General features: G+C 56.4%; 1 long non-coding RNA gene across 1 annotated transcript; it reads left to right on the top strand.

Annotated features, from left to right (window-relative positions):
* Nucleotides 1-22: 22 nt before the first annotated feature.
* LOC139439481 (uncharacterized) lies at nucleotides 23-12,995 on the top strand. The gene is made up of 3 exons (XR_011649349.1): nucleotides 23-205; nucleotides 11,832-11,943; nucleotides 12,507-12,995. It is a non-coding gene; the product is annotated as an uncharacterized lncRNA (long non-coding RNA).
* The last annotated feature ends 6,918 nt before the right edge of the window (nucleotides 12,996-19,913 follow it).

The following is a 19,913-nucleotide window of genomic DNA, read 5'->3' as shown; positions in this document are numbered from 1 at the left end:
CCTCGCTGGGCTCGGCGCCCGCGGGGGGCGGCAGAGCACCCGGCCGGAGACGGGCCCTTCCGCCCTCGGAGCCGCGGGGCCCGAGCGCCTCCCGCGGGCGCCCTGGGGCTCGCTGGGGACCGGAGGGCGGGGGCGGAGGCTGTCCCCGCCCTCGGCGCCGACACCGCCCCTGCTGGCAGCCCGGTCGCCCCGGGCCCTGGGCCAGGTACGTCCCCCTCTGCGCCCCCGCGCTTGACCCTGGCGCCCACAGGACCACTCGTTCAGCGAAGGCCGCTGGGGAGGCGGTGGGTGGGCTGGTGCGGCTGCCGCTGGCCGTGGCCCAGCCTTGCCCTGCACGGAGTAATGGTGAAAAATGAGTCACCCTGGGCTCCCCCTGAATCCCGGGGCGCGGCTTTCCGCATTCAGAGCCTCAACTTTCCCGCCTGAGAAATGGGGCTCAGAAGGCCCCCCTTGCACAGACTCGGGGAAGGGGAGAGAGGCAGAGGAGAGGACCGACGTGGCCCGAGCCCCACTATCCACCAATCCCGGGGTGCCCAGGATGGAGCGGCCTCCCACGTCCGGCAGCGGGAGGCAGGACCCGCCTTGCCTTGAGCTGGCACCTCGTGCCCGTGCCAGCTCCTCCCGGCAGGCCCAGCCTTGCGCGCTGACGGCGGGAGCAGAGCACGAGCTCCTCCAGCGCTGCGCTCAATCAGCCCTTGTTTCCCAGGAGGTGCCGGCGGGATGCCAGCCTGGCTGGGCCCCCTGGCCTGGGGCGTGGGCAGCCGGGCCGGCCGCAGAGGGGAGGGGGCATCACCTCCCAGGTGCCCTGCCCTCCCCTGCCTCGCCCTGACCTTGTTCCCAGTCCCAGAGGCTTTGGCACCCCTCGCATCCCAGACTTCCGCTGTCTCCCCATCACAGCCCCCGATGGGGGTACAGTGAGCAAAACTCAAGGGGCCCTTTCACCCTCCCATTGGCCTGGGGGCAGGAGGGAGCGATGGTCCCTTTTAAGCCCAGATTGGGGCCAGGGGTTACCAGGACTCCGGGAACTGCTACCCGTAGCTGCGTGGGCTGGCAGTCCATTTTATTTTATGTTTTTAAAGATTTATTTTATTTATTTATTTCTCTCCCCTTCCCCCCCCACCAGAGTTGTCTGTTCTCTTTGTCTCTTTTCTGCGTGTTCTTCTTTGTCCGCCTCTGTTGTTATCAGCGGCACAGGGATCTGTGTTTCTTTTTGTTGCGTCATCTTGTGTCAGCTCTCTGTGTGTGCGGCGCCATTCCTGGGCAGGCTGCACTTTCTTTCACACTGGGTGGCTCTCCTTATGGGGTGCACTCCTTGCGCGTGGGGCTCCCCTACGCGGGGGACACCCCTGCGTGGCAGGGCACTCCTTACGCGCATCAGCACTGCGCATGGGCCAGCTCCACACGGGTCAAGGAGGCCCGGGGTTTGAACCGCGGACCTCCCATGTGGTAGACGGACGCCCTAACCACTGGGCCAAGTCCACTTCCTGTCAGTCCATTTTAGAGGCAAGCTCTGCATCTGCTTCCCCCCGCCGTGAAATGGCTGGTGCTGATCCATGCCATGTGAGCACGGCATTTATTTCCCCTCCCAGTCCAAGAAATGGGAGATTAGGGTCAGCTCAGCTTGAGCCTGGAGCCCAGGTGGGCTGCCTCGTGGAGCAGATGGGGGGCCAGGCGTGAGCAAGAGGTCTCCAGGACGTGGCCAGCTTTTGCCTTTCTCCAGTCTTCCTAATGCCCTCAGACGTGGGGGGAAACTGAGGCACAACTGGCGAGAGTCACAGCCAGGATTATCCAACCCCAGGCAGCCACGCTTAGGGCTGCTGGGAAGACTGCACGGTGGCCCACGCTTCTGCTTGTGGGCTGGTATAGGGGGCACCCGGTGGACTTTGGGAACCAGCGCCTTCCTTGATGATTGCCCTCCTCACCTGCCCCTGCCTCAGGCTTCACCCCTGAATGCAAGGGAAGGCCACAGAAAATTCAAGTCCCGTAAGGATTTTATCAGAAAAAGGGAGCCTGTGGGTGGGAGAGAGGGCCTGGGGCCAGCAGGGTGCTGTGAACAAGGACCCCTGGCCCAGGGTGGCGGGAGCCCTGGCCGGTACCCCAGCTTGGCACGGGGCTGGTTGCCTGGCTGCCGCTTCCCCATCTGCTCATTGATAGATTTGGACTTGATCCTGCAGGGCTCTGCCCATTGGGGGGTCTGAGGTCAAGGGCATGTGGGACCCATCCTGGGAGGCCAGGGAAGCCCATCCTGACCACAGCCCACCGCGGCCACCCCCAGGAGGTCACCCACAGTCCCATCCCATCACGGGAACCTGTGGGATCCAGCCCTCCCGGGGGGGGGAGGGGTGTCCTATAAAGGAAGAGCCCTTATCAGTCCATTTTACAACTGAGGAAACTGAGGCTCGGGTAGGTCACCATTTGCCCCCGGGTGGCACAGTTGGGACTTGCCACCTGAGCCAGCCTGCCCGCTGCCATCACCACGCGGGAGCAGGAGCACAGAATGGCAGTGGTCGGTGGGCGGGCGCCGCGTCCTCTTGGGCAGGGGGCCTCTCCTCCGTCCCCACGCTGGGGCAGGGTCTGGCGCGTTGCTGCCCTTCCCGTGCCACCCTGGGTCCCTGGGGCCATGTGGGAAGGTGCACGAGCCGCCGGAATCCAGCGGCCAAGGGTTGGCACCCCTCCCATGAAAACCCACGCCCCTGCTGCAGGGGACAAGCAAATACTGCCGCCCTCGGGAGGCCCTGGGGCTCAGGGAGCACAGGCGAGGACGAGGGGGACGGCCGGAACAGCTAGTTCCCATCAGAAAACGGCTCCAAGGGCAGCTCTGCTGGAGGGGGCCCCAGAGAGCTCCCACTGGAGGCTCCGTGGGGGTGGGGGCTGGTAAGGGAAGGAGAGACCCGGGAGCCCCAGTCCTTGCCAGTCGCCCTCCCCGGGGGAGGGGGTTTCTGGTGGGAACGTGCAGACCCCTGCGCTGATGCACAGAGGCCAGGCAGGGCTGCCCTGAGCGCACACCTCGCGGAAGCCGGGGGAGGGTACAGGCTCCCCATGGGGAGCTTGGACCCTGGGGTGGGGGACCCCCTGGGGCGCTGATGGGTGGGGGTGGTGGCCCCGGGCAAGTACCATCACCTCTCTGAGCCTCAGTTTCCCTCCGGGGGCAGCCGCGAGGATGACAGGATGTGAAGAGCCTCGAGTGGCGGGTTTCAGGGGACAGTGCCCCCCGCCTGTCCCCGGGCTCCACCTGGCGTCAGGTTCTCTCTGTCCCCAGTTTCTCGCGCGGGTGCGGGGCGAGCCTCCTTCCCCGAGCTGCCGACGGCGGGCTTCCCCGGGGCAGGGGGGCTCTGAGGGGAGCCTGTGCAGAGGTGCTGTGTTGGGAGGTGTCCCCAGGAGACGTGGGGGCCATAAGAGGGCGAGCTGGGTGCACCAGAGGGACAGAGTGGCTCCAGCGGACGTGCAGGCACACCCGCCCCCGTCCCGGGCTGTTTGCACCAGCGCTTCCCACCCCCCACCCTGCATCCTTCCAGAAGCTTCCCCACCACACCTGGGGTGCCGTGCCGCGCCCCCTCCCCATGGCAACAGGGAGTCTGGTTGGGCCGCCCTTTAGCTGCGAGACTTTGGGCGCTTCTGGCCTGTAGAAGAGACTTGTTGCGGCGTGGAGCGACCCGGCGTGGGGGAGGCTGGAGACGGGCTCCCGGCGGATGGGAGGGCGGGCTCGGCCCCAGCCCCACGCCTGTCCCCCCCGCGTCACCCCGAGCTGCCGGGACTCAGCGGGGGGTGAGGGGGCGGCGTTTCAGCCCAGGGCCCCCTCCCGCTGCCCACGGGGCAGACCTTCCATGCCGGCAGGATAGGGGCGAGGTGCAGCAGGAACCCACAGTTTTGCGGGGCTCCCACCTCCACGCTGAGCCCTGCGGCCTGCTTGGACTTCCCAGGGTCCCCAGGACCATCCCTGCCGGTGGGGCTGGGGCACGGGCAGGCCTGCGACAAGGTGTCTCCGTTTCCCCGGGCTGCTGTGACCACCGCACCCCGACCGTCGTAGCCAGCAAGAAGTTAGGGGCTCGCGGTTCTGGAGGCTGAAGCCCGGAATCAGGGTGCGGCCGGCCGGGCTCCCCGGCGTCTGTGCGTCCTGGCGCGGCCGGGCCTCTGTCCCCTGGTGCGGAAGGGGCCTCTGTGCCCTGGCAGGCTCGTTCTCTCTGGCTTCGACGCGCTGCGCCCAGTATCCTCGGCTCCCGAGGACACGGCCCTGCCGGTTGGGAGCCCACCCTGGTTCGGTCTGAGCGCAGCCTAACAGCGTCTTCAAGGTTGGCCCGTTTGCAGACAGACAGGCTCAACCCCCGCACCAGGGCTGGGGGCGTGCACGTGTCTTTTTTTTTTTTTTTTTAAGATTTATTTATTTATTTCCCCATCTGCACCCCCCCTCCCCAGTTGTCTGCTCTCTGTGTCCATTCGCTGTGTGTTCTTCTGCGTCTGCTTGCATTCTTGTCAGTGGCACCAGGAATCTGTGTTTTTTTGTTGCGTCATCTCGTGTCAGCTCTCCGTGTGTGCGGTGCCATTCCTGGGCAGGCTCCACTTTCTTTTGTGCTGGGTGGCTCTCCTTATGGGGCGCACTCCTTGCGCGTGGGGCTCCCCTACGCGGGGGACACCCCTGCATGGCACGGCACTCCTTGCGTGCATCAGCACTGCGCATGGGCCAGCTGCACACGGGTCAAGGAGGCCCGGGGTTTGAACCCTGGACCTCCCGTGTGGTAGGCAGATGCTCTATCCGTTCAGCCAAATCTGCTTCCCAGTGAACATGTCTTATGTGAAGGGCATGGTTCAACCCCCAGCACCCCATTTCCAGAAGGAAAGAGCCTGAGAGGGGTGCTGTGCCACCACCAGCACTTTAAAGACGGGCCGGCGGAGGCTCCGGGAGATGAGACTTGCCAAGGCCCCCCGGGGCTGCCGCGGGAGCAGGAGCACGTCCCGGTGGAGGATGTTGGACGGGCTGGTGACCACAGTGACATCCACATGTTCCCCATCCCCCAGGAGGAGGGGCGACTGCCCAAGGTCACCCAGCAGGCCTTAGAAGGCCACCAGGGACACAGTGGATGTCCACCATGCGAGGGGCATGCTCCAGAATGTGCTGCGGGCTGGGCGGCCTGGAGGGACCCCTCCAGTGTGGTGTAGCGAGAAGAGAGAGGCAGCCAGCCAGCCCCGCTGTGGGGGTCCAGTAGGTACCCGGCCCTGGCTCCCCCTCCCCAAGGGACACTCAGCCTGCAGCACGCAGCCCCTGCAGGCCCAGGACTGAGAGAGCATCCGTCTACCACATGGGAGGTCCGCGGTTCAAACCCCGGGCCTCCTTGACCCGTGTGGAGCTGGCCCATGCGCAGTGCTGATGCGCGCAAGGAGTGTCTGGCCACGCAGGGGTGTCCCCTGCGTAGGGGAGCTCACGCGCAAGGAGTGCACCCCGTAAAGAGAGCTGCCCAGCGCGAAAGAAAGTGCAGCCTGCCCAGGAATGGTGCTGCACACACGGAGAGCTGACACAAGATGATGCAACAAAGAGACACAGATTCCTGGTGCCACTAATAAGGATAGAAGTGGTCACAGAAGAACGCAGCGAGTGGCAGAGAGCAGACAACAGGGGTGGGGCAGGGGAGAGGAATAAAAATAAACCTTAAAAAAAAAAGTAACAGACGTCCCCGCAAGGAAACAATTACCAATGGTAGGTAGCCTGTCATTTTCTCCAGCTCTACCATTCCTTCCTCGATAACACCCCAGCCTCCGCTTCGTGCTTCCCGGGACCCCAGCAGCAACGCTGCTCTGTATACCTGTGTCCTGAGACCCTGCTCATCGCCCCATTGTCCCGCCTCTTTGTGGAGCGCTGGCTTCGTCCTCTGGACCGCTGCGGCCACAGGGAATCTCCCCCCTCCTGAAGCCCCAGTGAAGCTTCTGCCCGGCCCGTGCGGGGGGCGTCCTTTGTCTTCAGCCGCCCGGGCCCGGGCCCGTGCCCTCCAGGAGCTGGGTCACTGCACCCGCTTCCTCTGAGAGGGCCCTGCCTCACCTTTCCCTGGTCCGGGGGTCCCCGAAGGCTAGGCCTGATGCCACTTTGCATCTCTGTGCATCTGCGCTCAGTAAAGCCCTCGTCTCCAGCCGCCAGAGCTAACGCGGCAGGAGAGCAGTCAGCCCCGACTCATTGTTCACCCCTCTTCCTTGGTCACAGACTCCTGATTTTTACTTTGGCTGATGGCCTCCGAAAATAAAAGCTGCATACTCAGCGTCCCCTGCACATGGCTCCGTTCTGGCCAATGGAAGGGCATGTGCAATCTCAGGGAGGAGACCTTCCTGCTGGCTGGAATGTGGATGTAATGGCTGGAGCTCCAGCAGCCATAGGGAGACCTTGGAGGACAGATGCCTCACATGTGAGCGCAAAAGACAGAAGGAGCCTGTGTCGTCCAGGCTCAGAGCAGAGGCCGTCCTTTGACTGCCTGCCTCCAGACTTCCCAAGTATGAGTAAGAAAAAAACTCGTTTCAGCTGCTGCAACTCGTGGGGTTTTTTGCGATACCTAGAGCTGAGCCTGATCCTAGGTAGGAGAAGTCAATTAGGTCATGTCACCAGACAGCTGATAGCCCCTCACGAAGGTCTTGCCTGCTGGGCCCCACACAACCCTTAGATACTCTCCTTCCCCTTCTGGGCTCCCCAGGCTCCTGCTTGCTCCCTCCACTCCAGCCACCTGCTCTTTCTGGTCCAACGAGCTCCTTTCTGCCTTGGGGCTTGTGCACTCCCCCAACCTCTACTTGCCTGTCCCCAGGTCTCCGAGGGCCACAAATGACCCGCCTGCAGTACCCACCCCCCTCCATCCCATAGCCTGTTCGGTCACCACCCCCGCCTTTGCCTGGACCCGAAAGTATGGGTTTGTTCCCAGGTGCACTGTCTACCGTCCCCGTGAGCCCTAGAAGGCAGGGACACCTGGCCTTGGGGAGGGGCAGGGCCAGCCTTCACCGGTGCCCCGCCCCACCCCCAGCTCGGGGCCTGTGCAGAAGCAGCTGCCGTGGGATGCCCCCGGGGGCCGCCTTGCTCTTGGCCGGGCACCTCAGTGACCGTCCACCCAGGCAGGGAAAACACTTCCAAAGAGCCGGGGACAGGCGTGGCGCTGGGGCGGCGGGGCGGGCGCGGCCACATCCGCCCTGCCCAGCCCCGGGCCGGGAGCCCGGGCACCCCGCCGCGGCTGCACTGAGCGCGCCGCTAGCCCGCTCCCTCCTCTCCGCCTCCAGATTTACCGCGGGCTCCGGCCACGAGGGCGCGTGGGAGCGCCGGCGGGCTGGCTCGCCCGTGCTTTGGAGGGGCGACGTGGGCCTGCGAGCCTCCCCCCGCCCCCCCCCCCCCCCCCCCCCCGCCTTGCCCGGGGCCCGCCCTTGGCGGCTGAACTTGGCCGGTGCAGAGAGGGGGGCGGGGCTGGGCAGGCCACGACCCTCCGCGGCGCTGCCTCCTCAGTAACCGGGATCGGAGCTCGGCACCTGGGCCGGGGTCTCCGCGGTGCCCTGCGGGAGGGACACGGATGGTCGGCTCGAGCTGGGTGGAGGTGACCCCACCCCCCCGGACAGCGGGGCCCATCTTGCCTCCCCTGCCCAGGACCAGAGCCCTCGTCAATCTCCAAGGCTGGCGGAGGAGGGCGCCTCCTCCAGGAAGCGCCCCGGGGCCCCGAGGGCATCCTCTCGGCACCCCTCCCCCACTGCTCCGCAGCTTGCCCTTGATACGTGGGGACGCCGGGTCCACCCTCAGCCCGCACCCTCCTGGAGAGCCCCCTGCGGAGACTCGGGGGCGGGGCTATCTCCTTCAGCCCTTGGCCTTCCAGAGCATTCCCGCGAGTTCCGGGCTGCCGTTCCTGTATAAAGTGGAGAGGAGGCCCCTTCCGCCCGAGGAAGGGTCGCTGCCCCTGAGCACGTGGCTCCGCTGGCCTGCCTGCTCCTGCTCTGGGGTCGTGGTGCTCCCACAGGTCGGGAAACTGAGGCCCCGAGAGGCAGGAGAGGCCGCGCTGAGCTGAGGGCCCTGCTGGCTGGCGCCCGCTGCTCCCGCCCCGAGGGGCGCTGGCCCAGGGCCACGGGCCCTTCCTTCCCCTGCGCCCCCAGCTGGCCCCCCGGGCGCCTTCCTCCCGAGCTCCCTCCCACCCGCGGCCAGCGGCGGCTGCCGGCCCAGGGAGCGGGCGCCCCTCCTGCCCGGCCGCCCTCCTCCAGCCGCTGCCCTGTGGCAGGGGAGGGGGCCAGTCTGTGGCCCAGAGTCAGAGCGGACAGCCAGGGCGGGGCCCACCGCGGGCCCACACCCCCGAGAGGCTTGTCTCCATGCCCCACCGCCCGCTGGGAGGCCTGGCTCCAGCCCCGAGCGCCCCTCAGCCCGCCAGGGCCGGCCAGAGGACCTGCGTGTCCAACCAGCCCCAAGGGGTGCTGAGGGCGCTGGTTCTGGGGACGTGCCCCTCTGCCCCCCAGAACTGCTGGTCTGGGCCATCCCGGGCAGCCCCTGAGCTGGGAATTCGGGTCAGGCCGGGGACTTGACTGAGGGGCCGAGGGGAGGGGCAGGGACCCCACGTTTGAGCGCCTGCCACGAGCAATTCGCACGCGGCACCTTCCCAGGAGGAGGATGTCACCGTGCGGTGGGGAGGTCTAAGGTGACGCGTGCTGCTTTAGAAACGAACACACTGTGGAAAACACCACTTAAAGTTATTTCAGTTGAATGCGACCACAAATGGTAGCGGCCTCAAGAGGGATCCTTTCCCAAGTCCCAGAGTCCAGCAACGTGGTTTCCAAACCACTCGGGTTTGTGGGAAGCCGGCCGACGGCCTTCTGGCTCAACTCTGGGGTTGGTGAACGAAGTTAGTTTAACAGCTTAATTTAGTTTAAGCAGCAACTAAATCCAGGTAAGGATATGTCACCCGGAGACCAAAAGCTTTCAAAAGCAGCAGGCCCTGATCTTGTTAGCCAAGAAGCGGCTGCAGGGCGCAGGCAGATTGACTTTAACCGGGCTCCTTGCCCTTTGCCCTCTGGCCAGCGCCCGCCACTGTGAATGCTAGCCTGTGCTCTGCGGTCTGAAACATTTGTGTCAACAGCTTCTTCATCCAAGGTTTTCTTTGAAATCCTGCTTTGTTAGCTAACCTCTGGTTTTTTTCCCTGCTTTTAACTAAGGATGATGCGAAGAATTTTGGAAGTTGTCATATTATATTTCAAGTGTATTTTATGATTTCATACACGTCGATTTCAAATATATATTATATTTCAACTCTTATCTCTACCCCAAGGAAGTAGATGCAGAGGTTTCAGGAGGGAAGTGACTTGCTCAGTGTGACTTTCATGTGCCAGCTTGGCTAGTTGTGGTGCTCAGTTTGGTCAAGCAAGTGCGGGCCGATGATTACTGTGAGGGTATTTTGTAGGTGGATTTGCACCTATAGTCAGTAGATTGCATCTACGGCTGATTGCATCTACAATCAACAAAGGAGACTGCCCTCAGCAATGAGGGTGAGTCTCCATCCAGTCAATTGGCATTCTTAAAGCCAGAACTGAAAGTTTCAGAGGTCAGAAAGAAGAATTCCTGTCTCTGCCTCTGGCCGACTTCTCCTGGGGAATTCAACCTCACCTGCACCAGAGGTTCTAGCTTGCTCTCTGCCTGACAGAGTCTGGATGTGCCAGTCTCCAGGGTAGCATGAGCCAAGTCTTACAATGAATCTTTGCATGGTTATATACGTATGTTTATCCTGTCAGTTCTGTTTCTCCAGAAAGCTTTGACTTACACACTCAGGGAGCCGCCAGTGCCCAGAAGAGAGTCCCCTGTGATGTCACTCAGAAATAGGTAGGAGGAGGGGCAGCGGATGTGGCTCAGTGGTTGAGCTCCTGCTCCCAATGCACGAGGGCCGGGGTTCATTCCCTGATACTTCCTAAAAAAGCAAAACAACAAAAAAAACAGGGAGGAGGCTGGTCCCAGAGTGGAGGATTGCCCATGGCTGTGGGCTCAGGACCAGCTGAATCTAAGGGGCAGAGCTGCCCAGGGCGCTCAGGTCCGCAGGCCACTGTCAAGGCCGTGCGACCAGCTGGCGTCGATGGGGCTGCAGCCGGCGCAGCTGGAGGCTCTGGACGCCAGGGCTGCCCGAGCTGTGCCAAGCCGGAGCCCAAGGCAGCCCCCGGAGCCCCGCGTTCCCCGTGCCGCCTCAGGTGGGTCGGGGCTGGCAGGCCCCCGGCGGCGTGCTGTGGGCTCTGGACGAGGGCATCTCACGGGCTGATGAGAGCCCATCCAGCACAAAGGGGCATTTATCGGGCTGGGGTGGCGTGTCTCCGTCTGAGTGCGGGGAGGACAGAAATAGCCTTTCACGGAGTGCCAGCAGGGCTGGGCTCTCCTGCTCTGGAGGTGTCAGTTTTCCAGTTTTCCGGCTCCTTCTCCAAGCTGCGCAACTCGTCTGTATTCACTGGTTTGAGTTAGCTACCCTGCCTGCACAAGGGGCCCCCCGGTACATCTCCTGTTGAAACTGCGTGGGGCGGGGGGAGAGGGGGAAAAGAGAGAAAGATGGAAACACAGCTTTGTCTCCATTGGGACGACCTGCCTCAAGGGTTCCCAACTATCTACAGAATTTAGATCTGACCTGACATCCGAGGACTGCCCCCAGCACGCACACAGTGTCTTCACCTTCCTTCTCTCAGTAAGGCGGGGGAAGAGGACCTCCCGCTCCAGGAAAGCGCGTTATGTGTGCCCGAAACACATCTCATCCTTTCTCGCTTACACTGTGTTGTGTGTGTTTTCTTTCTGCCTCTAACAGCCCTTAAAATATGCACATTAAAACAGTACCTAGTTCCCATTTGCCACCTATAAATAATTTTTTAAACACTTTAATATGATAAAACCAGTGCTAGTAATGATTTGGAGAGGTTAAGAATTAGCTCAGTTGCTAGTAACAGAAATCTAAAATTCAAAGACTCAATTTATACAAGATTTCTTTTTTCTCACACGAAAGAAGCCTCGAACTAGGCAATCTAAAGCTGAAATGACACCTCTACAAGGTTATCCAGGATCTTTCTTCTTGGCCTTGTATAGCTTGTAGTTTCTACCCTCAGGGTAACCTCATGGCCCAAGATGTTTGCTAGAGATCCAACCATCACAGCACAAAGTGGGAGTAGGGGGAAAAGAAGGTTCATTTCCAGTTGTCTGTTTTCTCTTTTCAAATGACCTAGTCAATTCATTCTCATCCACTACCTCTAGCTACAAGGGAGGCTAGGCAACCTATCCCCAGAATAAAATCAGCACTCATCCTGGCGGCACATGAGATAGGTGATGTGTAGTGTCAGTGACAGCCTGGCCCAGGCAGTACAGCTGGTAGGGAGGTGCGGTGGCTGATTCCTTCTGGAAGTCATATTTTTTATATATATCAAGAAGGACTGAAATGTTCATTTCTCCTCATAGAATCCCAAGCCTGTGACTTTAATTTTGGGAAACAATTTGAAGGAAGGGAAAAAAGCCCATACATTAATATATACATTTCCCTATTATCTGTAACTCTGAAAATTCATAAATGACCCAAATTTCCAACAGGAGGAAAAACACTGGCGTAGTATGGTATATGTATCCACTGGGTGGGTAGTCTGTCAACCCCTGCAAATGTTAATTATGAAGACATGTAGCACCATAGAAAAGTGTTTACAATGTAACTTAAGAGAAATAAACAGGATATAAAGTACACATCCGCTGATTATCACGGAGTTGTCTTCTCTGTATGAGAGCAGAGAATTGAGATTACAGATATGGCTTTTCCTTCTAAATTTCCTGAAAGCTTGTTTTCCATAAACATATGTTTAAATAACTATTTCTTATTATAAAAGTATGTTTATCATAGAAAATTTAGAGAATGACAGTAAGAAAAAAAGAAAAACACTTCCATTATCCCGGATGGTTTTGACCTTGCTTCACTGGTAACAAGCGACATGGCATCTCAGCGGCGTCCAGCAGTGAGTGTTGGGATTTTGTTCCTGCACCTTGGGGCGGGCTGGGGTGCGGCTGGTCTTGGTGGGCTCGGCGGCTCCGCTCCAGGCTGCAGGCTCAGTTCACGGCAGTTCCTCCTGGCTCCAGCAGGCTCCTCAGGGCAATTTCCTGCCTTTCTGGAGGTCAGAGGCTCCCAGAGAGGACAGCAGACGCATGCAGGTCTTCCTGAGGCCTGGCCTCAGAACCAGCCACTGAAACTACTGCCCCTGCTCCACTGGCCGAGGCAAATAATTTGGCAGAGCCCATGACCGTGGTGGGAAAGTGTACTTCGTCTGCAGCGCAAGGGGAGGGGAGCGGCTGCCTGCTGATCTGTAATCCAAACTATCGCAGCTACATATGCCCTTTGTGATACTTTGAGGCTTTTATGGAGCTCGTGTCTTTAGAGCTAGTCCATTCCTGGACCTGGGATTTTTTGAGGTCCCAGGAAATGAACTCAGGACCTCATCCCTGGGAAGCAGGTGCTCAACCACTGAGCTCCATCTGCACCCCCCCCCATTGAGAGTTGGCTTTTTCATTTGTTTGTTTTTAGAGGTGCTGGGGATTGAACCCAGGTATTCGACCACTTGAGCTACATCTGCAACCCTGTAGGCGGGACCTTTCGATTAGGTCACTTCCGCAGGGCATGGCCCAGGCTGGGTCCCAATCCCCTTACTGGAGTCCTTCATGAATGGGATGACTACAGAGAGAAACGAAACTCACCGAAGCAGAAAGAAAGGCATCGCAGCAGACAGAAAGCCACCGGACCCAGAAGCCGAGGGCTGCGCAGCCTGGACGAGGGGAGAGCCCGGCAGGCGCCGCCCCGTGCCTTGCCACGTGGCAGAGGAGTCCAGGATTGCCAGCAGCCAGTCTTCAGGGAGAGAGCGTTCCCTGCTGATGCCTCCATTTGGACATTCTTGTGGCCTCAGAGGTGTAAGCTTTTAAGCTAATAAATCACCACAGTAAAAGGCAACCCATTTCTGGCATATTGCATTCCAGCAGCCTAGCCGCCTAACAGACCCGTTCACACCTTTTAAATGCTATCATCGAAAGCCTTCCCTTTGCGGAAGAGCACCATTCTATACGTGTTATTATGTGTTATATTAATTATGTTATGCACACATCTTTCCATGTTGTGAGGTATTCTTCTGCAATGTAATTTAAAAAAAAATTTGTCTTTATTTTTTTTTATGTTACATTAAAAAAATATGAGGTCCCCATCCCCCCACCCCACTCCTCCCCCATAACAACACCTCCTCCATCATCATGAGACATTCATTGCATTTGGTGAACACATCTCTGAGCACCGCTGTACCTCATGGTCAATGGTCCACACCATAGCCCACACTCTCCCACAGTCCACATTGTATGGGAGGACATACAATGTCTGATAACTGTCCCCACAGCACCACCCAGGACAACTCCAAATCCCGAAAATGCCCCCACATCTCATCTCTTCCTCCCACTCCCTACCCCCAGCAGCCACCATGGCCACTTTCTCCACACCAGTGCCACATTTTCTTTAATTACTAATCACAATAGTTCATGAATAGATTATCAATAAGTCCACTCTAATCCATACTCTATTCCTCCATCCTGTGGACCTTGGATTGGTTGTGTCCACTCCACATCTATGTCAAGAGGGGGCTTAGATTCCACATGGATGCTGGATGCAATTCTCCTGCTTTCAGTTGTAGGCACTCTTGGCTCCCTGGTGTGGTGGTTGACCTTCTTCACCTCCATGTTAGCTGAGTGGGGTAAGTCCAATAAATCACAGTGTAGGAGCTAAAGTCTGTTGAGGCTCAGGGCCTGGCTATCACATGGTCAGTCCAGAGATTCAGGTCCCCTGGGTATACATTAAACTCCAGCACCAACTATAGTTCCGGTAAAAGTAACAGGAGAGGCTTGTGGACAAAGATCACATCTGAGTCCAGCTCCATCACACAGAAACACAAACTCCAAAGTAGGGCCAACTGACATAGCACTGAACCCCATCTGCCATGACCATAGAACCTATGGGTCTCTGTAGCCCTCAGAGGAACCAATACCCGGGGTTGTATCTACTTTATCTGTCTCTGGGACTCTGCTCAGGTGTGCATAAGGGCAACCCCTCTGGTAACCTCCCGGCTCTTTTTGGAGACTCATAGCCATATAAACTCATTTGTCCTTTCCATTTCCCCCTTTTATTCAGGTCAAAAAGCATTTTTAACTCCTGATATTATATGTAGACTGAGATACTCTGCTGGTCCGAGTTGACCCTTTTATTCAAGGTCATTTTTAGTTACATCATCAGCTGGTACTTGGTAGTGATACCTCGGTGCTAGGGAGGCTCATCCCCAGGAGTCATGTCCCACGCTGGGGGGAAGGCAATGCATTTACATGCTGAGTTTGGCTTTGAGACTGGCCACATTTGCGCAACACAGAGGCTCTCAGGAGGTAACTCTTAGGCACCCTGCAGCTCTAGGCCTTGTTCTTATTTCAGGTGCACAGGCTCACAAGCATAGTCATTAGTATCAAGGGCTCATTATTGGACCTTCCTTCTTTTTTGGTCTTTGCTGTTGCACTTGGGGGATTGTTGCTGTTCCTTTAGGGACTGTGATAGAGCTCTGCTGGCTAGGAACTCAGCACTCCCTCAGTTGTTTTTAATTGTAACCACTATGAAAATATCCAAACATTTTTATGTACCCTAGATATATGCCCTGGAGAACTCCTTGCCAACCATGTGTCCCCTGTCAATAACATCCCACACCAGTATTCCTCCCCTGCCATTGTTGAACCTCTCTGTGATCCAAAACTTCTTCAAAAGTGAAGCACAATATATTGCCAGGTTCCCTTAATATTAAAATGGAATATAGTGATGAGTTTAAAGGTTAGATATAGAATACATATTAATTTAGAAAAATTAAGGTAAAAATAAATTGGGGTATCAAAAAATTAAAATATGTAAAAGCTTTGTTTTTGATGTTTTGCCTTCCATCACTGCAATAAGTGTTGCCCTGTATGCAAATTGGCAAGGCAACTACTTCCGTCTTTTCCTCAGTGTCTATGTCCTATCTTTTTCTCTTTTTTTTCTAATTATTAAGCTCATCTTCATAAAAGTTTTAAATCAATGTAATTTTTAATGATGATCTACAATTCTATTTTATAGGCATACTATGATTTACTCAACATGATTTACTTGGGTTTTTTGGCTTCTAAAAACAATAACACAATGACAGCTAAATCTTTGCACACCTCCATGATTTTTGCTTTTTTAGAATAAAGTCCTAAGAGTGGATTAGATGAGAGCAGTAGCCAGCCTCAGGATGGGCCCCGACGAGCCTCGCCCCGGTGTGATCGTGCCCTCGTGTGGCGTCCCTTCCCAGGGCATCTGGCTGGGCCGAGGGACCAGTGAGGTCCAGCAGCGGTGACTGTGAACGAGCTCCGAGGCTGGGTCACAACGGGCACTGTGTCCCCTGAGAGCCAGCCGCCATGGCATGGGACCCTCAGGCAGCCCGGCAGAGGAGCCCACGCGGGGAGGAACTGGGGCCCCCAGCCAAGAGCCGGCACCGGGCTGCCAGCCACCTCGGAAGGGGGTACCTGCCCGGTCGAGCCTTCCGGTGCCTGCGGCCCCGGCTGACGTCCGACTGTCACCTCACGAGAGACCCCGAGCCAGACCCGCCCAGCCGAGCCCTTCCCAAATTTCTGACCCACTGAAACTGTGAGCGATCATAAACGACTCTTGTTCCTGTAAGCCACCGAGTTCTGGGTAATTTGTCACCCGGCAATGGGTGACTCAAACAGCGAGGAATTGGATCGAAAGAGACCTGGCAAGTATCCAAGACGACCCAGCATCCAGGCGGCTGACACCATAAGGCTGAGCTCGCTCTCGTGCAAGGATGACGTGGAGGCGAGCGCTCCTGTGTGTCACCCGGGCAGTGTCCCAGGGACCCAGGCATTTCCACCCGGGAGCAGGTCGCCAGCCTCCACGTTCAGTGGGTGAGGACCAGCCACGTGCTCACACCTAGGCACGCGGGGTCAGGAAAGGCAGCTTATGTGTGTGCCCAGGAAAAGGAGCCGGCAGGCTCTTGCATTGTGTCTGCCCCCGTGAAGCGAAAGAAATATATGTGTCTACTGCCAATTTGAAAAAAATAACCACAGAACGACAGAAATGCGTATGGAAACCACGATTCACAATTTTTCACTTTCTACAGAAGAAGCCAAAGTGTTTTCGCAAACCTGAGAACGTCCATGCTTCCGGCCAGACAGCTGCATGCACTGTTGGTTGGAAAATGAATGGGTTCTACTTCTCTGGACCACAATTAGACAATATGTAGCAGATGTCGTTAAAATATTTATATCCTCTGACAAGTAATTTCATTTCTGGGAATCTATCTAAGGGGATATTCTTTCATGTGATAAAAGCTGTTTGCATAATTCATCATGCATTATATGAAAAATTGGTAGGCAACTTAAATGTATGCTAGGGAAAAGGATAAATTATGGTACCTCTGTATGGGAGAATATCACGCGGCCGTTACAAGTGACGCTCGTAGCACAGCTTGCCGTAAACGATGCTACAGTGCTTCATGGGGAAAGGACTGTAAAATTAAATAACTGCAGTGATGTAAACAAATTTACATAGAAAAATCTTAGAAACGCCAAAATGTTAGCAGTGGTATTTTCTGGATGGAGTGAGATTTTCTTTATGTCATGACTGTGTTTTCCAAAATTTTTACAGTAAGCACGTGATACCTTTATAACCTGCTGATCTCCTTATACATCTATCAATTTGTCATCTGTATTTTCAGAGGACTTGCCTCTGTCAATTACAGCCCTGTGTGCAGAGTTCTTATGTTACTTTTATAATCAGACAAATAAAGGGAAATGAGAAGGATTTGAAAAAGGATGCTTGGTGTTAATTGTTCCCTTGTTAGTCATTGTTCTCTAGGGAAACAGAACCGAAAGGAGATATCTGTAAAGATTATGAGACCTTTATAAAAATTGTCTCACATGACTGTGGGAATGGGCAAGTCCAAATTCATAGCGCTGGCCGCAAGCTAGGGAGTCCAGTGCAGGGTTCTGATGAACTCGCCAGGAGAAGCTGGCTGGCTGAAGTAGAGATGGAAATTCCCTTTTCTGACTACTGAAATCACTTCTCGTTTTAAAGCCTTCAGCTGATCAGATGAGAGCTCTCTCTCCTTGCTGAAGGCAGTCTCCTCATCGACTGTAGCTGTCATCAGCCGTAGATGCCGTCTACTCCCAGATCGTTTAAGTCCATGAGATGTCCTCACAGTGATGATCAGGCCAGCGCTTGCTTGACCAAGCAACTGGGCACCGTGACCTGGCTAAGCTGACACATCAACTTAACCAATCACAGTCCACCCCTTGTCAGCTTGGCAGCCATATACATCATCTTAAACCATACTTCATTTCTAAACAATAATTTTATCAATTGTGACAAATATTCCACAACAATGCAAGGTGTTGGTGGGAATCCTCTATGTTATGCATGATTTTTTTTTGTAAACTCACAACTTCTTTAATTAAAAAATAGTCTATTAAGGGATGCGGATGTGGCTCAAGTGATTGAGCTCCTGCCTACCACATGGGAGGTCCCAGGTTTGGTTTCCGGTGCCTCCTAAAGAAGATGGGCAAGACAGCGAGCTGATGTGATGGGCTGGCACGGCAAGCTGATGCAACAAGATGATGCAACAAGAGACACAAGGAGGAAAACATAGTGAGAGATGTAAGAAAGCAGGGAATGGAGGTGGCTCAAGCGATTAGGTGCTTCCCTCCCACATGGGAGTTCCTGGGTTCAGTTCCCAGTACCTCCTGAAAAAGAAGACCAGCACACAACAAACAGACACAGCAAATGCAAACAACGAGAGGGTGGAGGGAAATCAATAAATAAAAATGTCTTTAAAAAAAATGTCTCTAAAAAAAATAAATAAAAAAGTCTATTAAAAAATAACAGCGGAGTGGATGTGGCTCAAGCAGTTCAGCGCCTGCCTCTCACATGGATCATCCCAAGTTCTATTCCCAGTGCCTTCTAAAGAAGACGAGCAAAACAGCAAGCTGGCGCAATGGACTAGTGTGGTGAGCAAAAGCAAAATGATGCAAGGAGATGACACAATGAGGAGACACAATGAGAGATACAACAAGCAGAAAGTGGATGTGTCTCAAGTAATTGGGCACCTCCCTCTCTCATGGGAGGTCCCAGGTTCAGTTCCCGGTGCCTCCTAAAGAGAAGACGAGCAGACACAGTGAGCACCCAGCAAACAGACAGAGAGCAGACAGTGAGCACAAACAACAAAGGGTGGGGGGGGGAGATAAAGAAATCAATGTATTTTTTAAAAAGTTGTAATTTTTCCCAAACAGTATTCAATGTCCTGTGGACAAGTAGAAATGCACGAACTCTCCCTAGGCTAGGGTGCAAGTCCTTGGGCAATATCCTAAGCTTGATGTCCTCTAACTTCATACCATGCCATGAAACTAATACAACTTACACATAGTAAGGAGGATAAGATAGGGAAGAAAACAAAGGTATTTGCTTTATGTGTTAATACATACACAAACACACTCAGAACAAGGAAGAAACACTCATGGCCATTACGCTCCTCAGTTCCGTACGGGGTCGCCTGGTGGTGGCTCGTGTCTCTCTCACTTTGTGGGCTTTGCTCTCGGTCCTTCCCCTTCCCCAGGGGCAGCTTCCCAGCTTTCCTCGGGGTCCCCCACCCTCACTCCTGGCCCCTGCAGGATTTGGGGCAGGTGGATGAACGTGCTGCACGACCTGCAGCCGCCGGCTCGCTGTGGCCCGTGATTGGTCCGGGGATTGGGGCTCTGTCCAATCTAAGCGAAGGCAGGCGTTGGGCTTCTGGGGACAGGGCCCTGGGCCGTCCCCGAGGGCCTCAGGCCTGGGAGGGGAGACAGCCGGGCTGACCGCACAGGTGCGCGGGGAGCAGGTCCTGGTGTCCTGATGGAGCCCGGAGGCCGATACCCTGGACCGCTCAGGCCGAGAGCCAGGAGTTTCCCTTCCAGGTTAAACAAGTCAGGGCTGGGAAGCGGCTCAACCAGTCGGGCTCCCGCCTACCATATAGGAGGTGCAGAGTTCGATACCCAGGGCCTCCTGGGGAGGGCGAGCTGGCCCACGCGGAGTGGCGGCCCACGCTGGAATGATGCCCTGCACAGGAGTGTGCACCTGCGAGGGAATGCCGCCCAGCATGGGAAAGCTGCCCCCCGCAGGAGTGCCGGGGGATGCAGAGAGCTGGTGCAGCAAGATGACGCAACAAGAGACACAGAGGAGAGATAATAATAAGATGCAGCAGAACAGGGAGCTGAGGTGGCACAAGAGTAATCGCCTCTCTCCCACTCTGGAAGGTCCCAGGGTTGGTTCCAGGAGCTGCCTAATGAGAACACAAGCAGACACAGAGGAACACACAGCAAATGGACACAGGGAGCAGACAATGGGAAGAAGGAGGGGGATAAACAGAATAAATTTTTAAAAACCAAAACCAGTTAAGGCTGAGTGTCCTGTCTCCTGCAATGGCCCCGCACTTCTTCAGTGCCTGGAACGGCACGGGGAGGGGGCTCGAGGCCCCCTTCTCATTTCACAGGCGGCTGTCTGCAGCATGGGCCCTGCGTGGCGAGCTGTGTGTATTCCTTTAATTCTCTGCCCCCGGGATCCCTTGTCCACCCTGCCCATGCTGGGACCCCACCCAGTGCCTCCCCACCACCTTTTTTTTTTTTTTTTTGAGGTGCCGAGGGCCAGGGAATGAACCCAGGACCTCGTATGTGGGAAGCTGGTGCTCAGCCACTGAGAATTGGTTCTTAGTTCGTTTTTGCTTGTTGTCTGTTTCCATGTTCCTTAGGAGGCACGGGGAACTGAACCCCGGACCTCCCGCATGGGAAGCAGGCCCTCAACTGCTTGAGCCACATCTGCCCCCCCCCTCCCCCCCGCCCACCTTTAGATCCCCAGGCA

This window comes from Dasypus novemcinctus, chromosome 8 (assembly GCF_030445035.2).
Source record: "Dasypus novemcinctus isolate mDasNov1 chromosome 8, mDasNov1.1.hap2, whole genome shotgun sequence".
NCBI lineage: Eukaryota > Metazoa > Chordata > Mammalia > Cingulata > Dasypodidae > Dasypus > Dasypus novemcinctus.
This window is presented reverse-complemented; position numbering and strand designations above follow the sequence as displayed.